A 6,076-nucleotide genomic window follows, 5' to 3' on the forward strand; every position below is an offset into this window, starting at 1 on the left:
TTACTAGGTGGAACTATAAAAATGTAAGTGATTATGGCCCATGAAGGGGATTGGATAGGTTGTGAATAATATAAATAAAGCACATGGCACTCTTGTTGGGGTAGGACCATGGAACTAAGATGTCTGGAATGCTAATGTGGGGATTGGTCAGTTTTGTCATTCTTCTAAGATTAAAATGAGCTCTCCTAGAAGCAGAACTGTGGGGGATGGATGTCACTGCTAACAAGAAGGAAAAGCTGGAGGTCGAGTGGAATGTGTCCTTGGACCCAAGATCCCTGCACTGGACCCCTTTGGCAGAGAAACCAGCAGAAATTCAGCAAAGAGTTGGAGGAGAGACCGGCACAAGACAGAACAGCAGGTTTGCTGGCCCATGGAGCAAGAAAGCTGAATGCCTTTGGACAGGAGGCTTGTTGGTGGAGTGGAGTGCATGTAGGTGTACCTATTGGCAGAGCTAATACTTGCCCAAGCAAGCCAGAGGCCAGGCCAAGAGTCCAGAGTCCAGAGAGTCACCCTGAGGGTATAGCAGAGGGGATACTGTCCTCATTGAAGAATTATTTCCTGAGCACATTCCTGAACCTGAATTGTAACCTGTTACTTCCCTAATAATCCCATAATGGTGAGTTCTGTCAGTGAGTTCTGTGTGGTAACTGAAATGAATTATTGAACTTCGCAGAAAAATAGTGAGTGCTGTGGGAAGGATGACTGGTGTCAGAATTGGCAAAATTGTTGGAGGATGGGAGCATATCTGGCTTCATAGGAATCAGCCTTGAGCTGCTGATGGTGATTCTGTTTCTCCTTCTTGAAGTTAAAGAAGGTCATGAGATGCCACATCAATGTGCATTTAGCACCCTGTTGTTGTTAGGTGCCGTTGAGTAGGCTCCGACTCATAACAACCCAGTGTACAACAGAAAAAAACACTGCCTGACCCTGAGACAGCCTCACAATACTTGTTATACCTAAGCCCGTCATTGCAGCCCATGTGTCATTCCATATCATTGAGTGCCACCCCCTTTTTTGTTGACCCTCCACTTTACCAAGCATGATATCCATCTCCAGGAAATGGTCTTTTCTAACAACATGACCAAAGTAGGTCAAATAAAGTCTAGCCATTCTTGCTTCCAAGGAGTATCCACCTGCACTTTTTCCAAGATAGATCTGTTAGTTCTTCTGGCAGTCCATGGTACTATCAGTATCCTTCACCTACACCACAACTCAAAAGCATCAGCTCTTCTTAAGTCTTTCATATTCATTGTCCAGCTCTCACATGCATAAGAGGCAATTGAAAATGCCATGGTTTGGGATAGGCATACCCTCATCTTCCAAAAGACATCTTTGCATTTCAGAACTTTAAAGAGATATTTTTGCAGCAGATTTGCCCAGTGGAATATGTCATCTTATGTCTTGACTGCTGCTTCCATTGGTGTTGATACTGGAATCAAGTAATGTGAATATTTTTACAACTTCAAACTTTTCTCCATTTATCACGATGATGCTTATTGGCCCAGTTGTCAGGATTTTCATTTTTTCATGTTGAGATGAAATCCATACTGTTGACTGTAGTCTCTAACCTTCATCAGTAAGTGCTTCAAGTAATCCTCACTTTCAGTAAGCAATGTTGTCTTATCTGCATATCACAGGTTGTTAATGAACCTTCCTCCAATCTTGATGCCATTTTCTTCTTCATGTAGTCCAGCTTCTTGGATTATTTTCTCAGCATACAAGTTGAATATGTATGGTAAAAGGATACAACACTGACACTCCCTTCCTGATTTTGAACCATGCAATATCTCCTTGCTCTGTTCCAATGACAGCCTCCTGGTTTATGTTCAGGTTCTTCATGACCATAATTAAGTGTTCTGTAATTCATTCTTCACAATGTTATCCATAATTTGTTATGATCCATATAATTGAATGCTTTTGCATAGTCAATAAAACACAACAATAAACATCTTTCTGGTATGCTTTGCTTCCAATTGAGATCCATATGACATCAGCAATGATAGCTCTCATTCTACATCCTTTTCTGAATCCAGCTTGCCTTTCTGGAAGTTCTCTGTCAATATGCTTTTATAACCATTTTTAAATTATCTTCAGCAAGATTTCATTGTGAGTGACATTAATGACATTGTTTAATAAGTTCCACATTCTTTGGATCACCTTTCTTTGAGATGGGTACAAATATGGATCTCTTCCAGTCAGTTGGCCAAGTTGCTGTCTTCCAAATTTCTTGACAATGATTAGCTTCAGGATGGCATCTGTTTGTTCAAACATCTCAAAGAAGTCTTCTGTCAATTCTTGGGTCCTTATTCTTCACCAATTCCTTCAATGACATTTTGACGTCTTCCCTTTGGAAGAATACCATTGTTTCTTTATCATATGTCACCTCCTGAAATGGTTGAACATCAACAATTCTTCTTGGTACAGTGACTCTGTGATTCTTCCATCTTCTATTGATATTTCCTGCATCATTCAATATTTTGCCCATAGAATCTTTCAATATTGCAACTTGAGGCTTATATTTTTTCCTCAGTTCTTTCAGCTTGAGAAATGCCCATCATGTTCTTCCGTTTTGGTTTTCTAACTCCAAGTCTTTGCATATTTCATTATAATAATTGACTTTGTCTTCTTGAGCTGCTCTCTGAAATATTCTGTTCAACTGTTCCACCTTGTCATTTCTTCCATTTGCTTTAGGTACGCTCCATTCAAAGGCAAGTTTCAGAGTCTCTACTGACATCCATTTTGGTCTTTTCTTCCTTTCTCATCTTTTTAATCACCTTTTGCTTTCTTCATGGATGATGTTCTTGATGTCATCCCACAATTCCTCTGGTTTTCGGTCATTGGTATTCAATGCATCAAATCTATTCTTTAGATGATCTAAATTCAGGAGGGATATAATCAAGGTCATATTTTGGCTCTGGTGGACTTGTTTTAATTGTCTTCAGCTTCAACTTGAACATATATCTGAGCAGTTGATGGTCTGTTCCACAATCAGCTGCTGGATCTTGTCACAGATTTAGTGAGTCTGATTCCTGTGTACTCTATCTGGTGAAGTCCATGTGTATAGCCACTGTTCATGTTGTTGAAAAAGAAGTATTTGCAATAAATAAGTCATTGGTCTTGAAAAGTCTTATCATGCAATCTCCAGCTTTAGTTCTATCACCAAGGCCATATTTTCCAATTATCTGTAATTCTTCTTTGTTTCCAACTTTTGCATTCCTGCCACCAGTGATAATCAAGAAATCTTGATAGAATGTTCAGTCAATTTCAGACTGCAGAAATTGGTAAAAATCTTCAATTTCCTTATTTTTGGCTTTGGTGGTTGGTGCATAAATTTCAATAATAGTAGTTTTAATTTGTTTTCCTTATAGGTGCATGGATATTATCCTATCACTGACAGCATTGTACTTCAGGATTGACCTTGAAACATTCTTTGTGATGATGAATGTCACACCATTCTTCTTCAATTTCTCGTTCCTAGCATAGTAGATCACATGATTGTCTGGTTCAAAATGGCCAAAACCCAGTCCATTTCAGCTCAGTAATGCCTAAGATATCAATCTTTATGTGTTCCATTTCATTTCTGACAATTTCTAAATTTCTTAGATTCATACTTTGTACATTCCATGTTCTGATTTTAATAGATATTTGCAGTTGTTTCTTCTCATTTTGAGTCCTGCCATGTCAGCAAATGGAGGTTCCAAAAGCTTTACTCCATTCACATCATTAAGGTCGGCTTTACTCTGAAGAGGCAGGTCTTTCCCAGTTGTATTTTGAGTGCCTTCTGACCTTTGGGGCTCATCTTCTGGCACTATATAAGATAATGTTTCTGGGCTATTCATAATGTTTTCCAGTAAAATATCAGATAGTGTTTCACTGCTATCCATAAGGTTTTCACTGGTCAATTCTTTGAGAAGTGGATGGCCCCTTCCTTCTTCCAAATCTGTCTTAGTCTGGAAGCTCTGCTGAAACCTGTCCACCATGGGTAACCCTGCTGGTATTTGAAATACTGGTGGCAAAGGCTCCAGCCTCACAGCAACATGCGAGCCACCAGGATATGACAAATTGACAGATGAGTGGTCATTTAGCACCCTGGGTGATGCAAATGTTTAAAGTGCTATCATGCTAACAAAAGCAGGGCATTATCAATCCATCCAGAAGCACCTTGGAAGAAAAGTCTCAAGAACTACTTATGAAAAATCAGTCATTAAAAATCCTATGAAGCATATTTATACTTTAGCACATATGGAATTCCCATGTTTCAAATCAACCCAACTGGAACTGGTTCTGATTTTATGTCTTATTTTCCCCAATTTTCTCAGTTATCTGATCAGTATGCAAGCTACCCAAAGAAGTGAATTTACTCAAGAGTGGTAGCTAATCAAGGAGAAGATCCAGAAGTTACTGTCAGATAGTCTGTTACCTGAATGTCCTCCTTGTAGTTGGTCCAGAAGTCTTTCCTTGAATTGGAATCTGGGCAATGGATCTACAACTTGATACAGGAGAGCATGTTGCAAGCATAGTGTATAAATGGTGAAACTGAAAAGATTAAAAAAAAAAAAGGCATTCAGTTGATTCCAACTCTTAGTGACCTTCTAGGACAGAGTAGAATTGCCTGAAAGAGTTCCCATGACTATGAATCATTATGGAAGCAGATTGCCTTGTCTTTCTCCTCCAGAGTGCCTAGTGTGTTTGAACCACAGAGCTTTCAGTTAGTAGTCAAGGGCTTAATCCACTGCACTACCAGGAATCATTCCTACAGAAATGGATAAATTCTGGATATATACTGAAGGTAAAACTTGTGATGGATCAGATTTGTAAAGGGAGAAAAATAAAGGTGTCAGGAAGATCCCTGGACTTCTTTTTTTTTTTTCCTTTTTTAACTAGAATAAATGCAAGAATGGTGAATCTTTTCTGAAGTAAGAGAAGGGTGAATTTTGGAGGGTGCTGAAATGAAAAGTTTTTTTGGGCCATATTAAGTTTTCACTATACAGTAACTATTCCATAAAATGGCAAGTATAGAGTTTGATATACAAGGGTAGTGGGTAGAGAGGGACTGGGAATTTAAGTTTAGACATCTTTATAGATGGTATCTTAAAGCCATTGGATTGAACAGGAGTGAGAGTTAAGATAAGATAAAAAGGCCAAGGACGGAGCCAACATTTAGAGTTAATCCAACAGTTAGAGGTTAGAAAGGTGAGGAGGATCCAGAAAGGAGACTTAAAAGGAATATTCAGTTAGATGAAAGAGAACAGGAGAAAGAGCCAAATGAAGATGTTTCATAATGTGAGGATAGAGATAAAGGTGTTTGCTAAACTATTATTGTTTGAATATTTTCATGGTATGATGAAAAAACTTTATCAAAAAGACACATAAGTGGGCAGTTCTTACTTGGACTAAGAAAGAAGTGGTGTAACCACAGAGCCACAACCTTGATTGAGGCAGATGTAAATCCAAAAGCCTGTCCACCTCACCAAGAAGATGCCCACCTCACCAAGAAGCTATTGGATCTTGTTCAGCATCAAGCACCTTAGTAAAGAAGTCAATGAGACCACCAAAACCCTCAGTAGAGGCATCTCCAAGTTCATCGTCATGGCCGCAGACACTGAGGCCTGGTGCAGATCATCCTGTACCTTCTACTTTCATGGGAAGACAAGAATGTGTCCTATGTGTCTGGATGCTCCAAACAGGCCAGCTGCAGGCCTATGGTATGTCCAGGCCGGTCATTGCCTGCTTGGTCACCATCAAGAAAGAGTCGCAGCTGAAGCCGCAGATCCAGTCCATCCAGCAGTCCATCGAGAGAGTGCTACTCTAAGTGGTGTTCTGGCCTGCTCTGCCCACTGACTGCTCTCAGGGTTGTGTATTTGAATTTCTATGTTAGCTGCTTCGGAGTTGTTAATAAGATATTGTAGTGCTGGATGATTTTCGTATTTTTGGATTGTTTTTGTTTTTTGTTTTAACTGGCCTCTTACCCATCCCCTCTTCTCTTTCCTTTTCTGCCATTTTCTTATACTTCCTCCTGACAATGAGCTAGTTCCCAGTGGAGGAAAAGGCAATGTGGTGACCATGTTCAGAAGCA

At 39.6% G+C, this 6,076-nt stretch overlaps 1 pseudogene; it reads left to right on the forward strand.

Annotated features, from left to right (window-relative positions):
• Positions 1-206: 206 nt before the first annotated feature.
• On the forward strand, positions 207-5,812 carry LOC103210857 (annotated as a pseudogene).
• The last annotated feature ends 264 nt before the right edge of the window (positions 5,813-6,076 follow it).

Source organism: Orycteropus afer, unplaced genomic scaffold, assembly GCF_000298275.1.
Source record: "Orycteropus afer afer isolate SDZICR_OR568_19922 unplaced genomic scaffold, OryAfe1.0 scaffold00665, whole genome shotgun sequence".
Lineage (NCBI taxonomy): Eukaryota > Metazoa > Chordata > Mammalia > Tubulidentata > Orycteropodidae > Orycteropus > Orycteropus afer.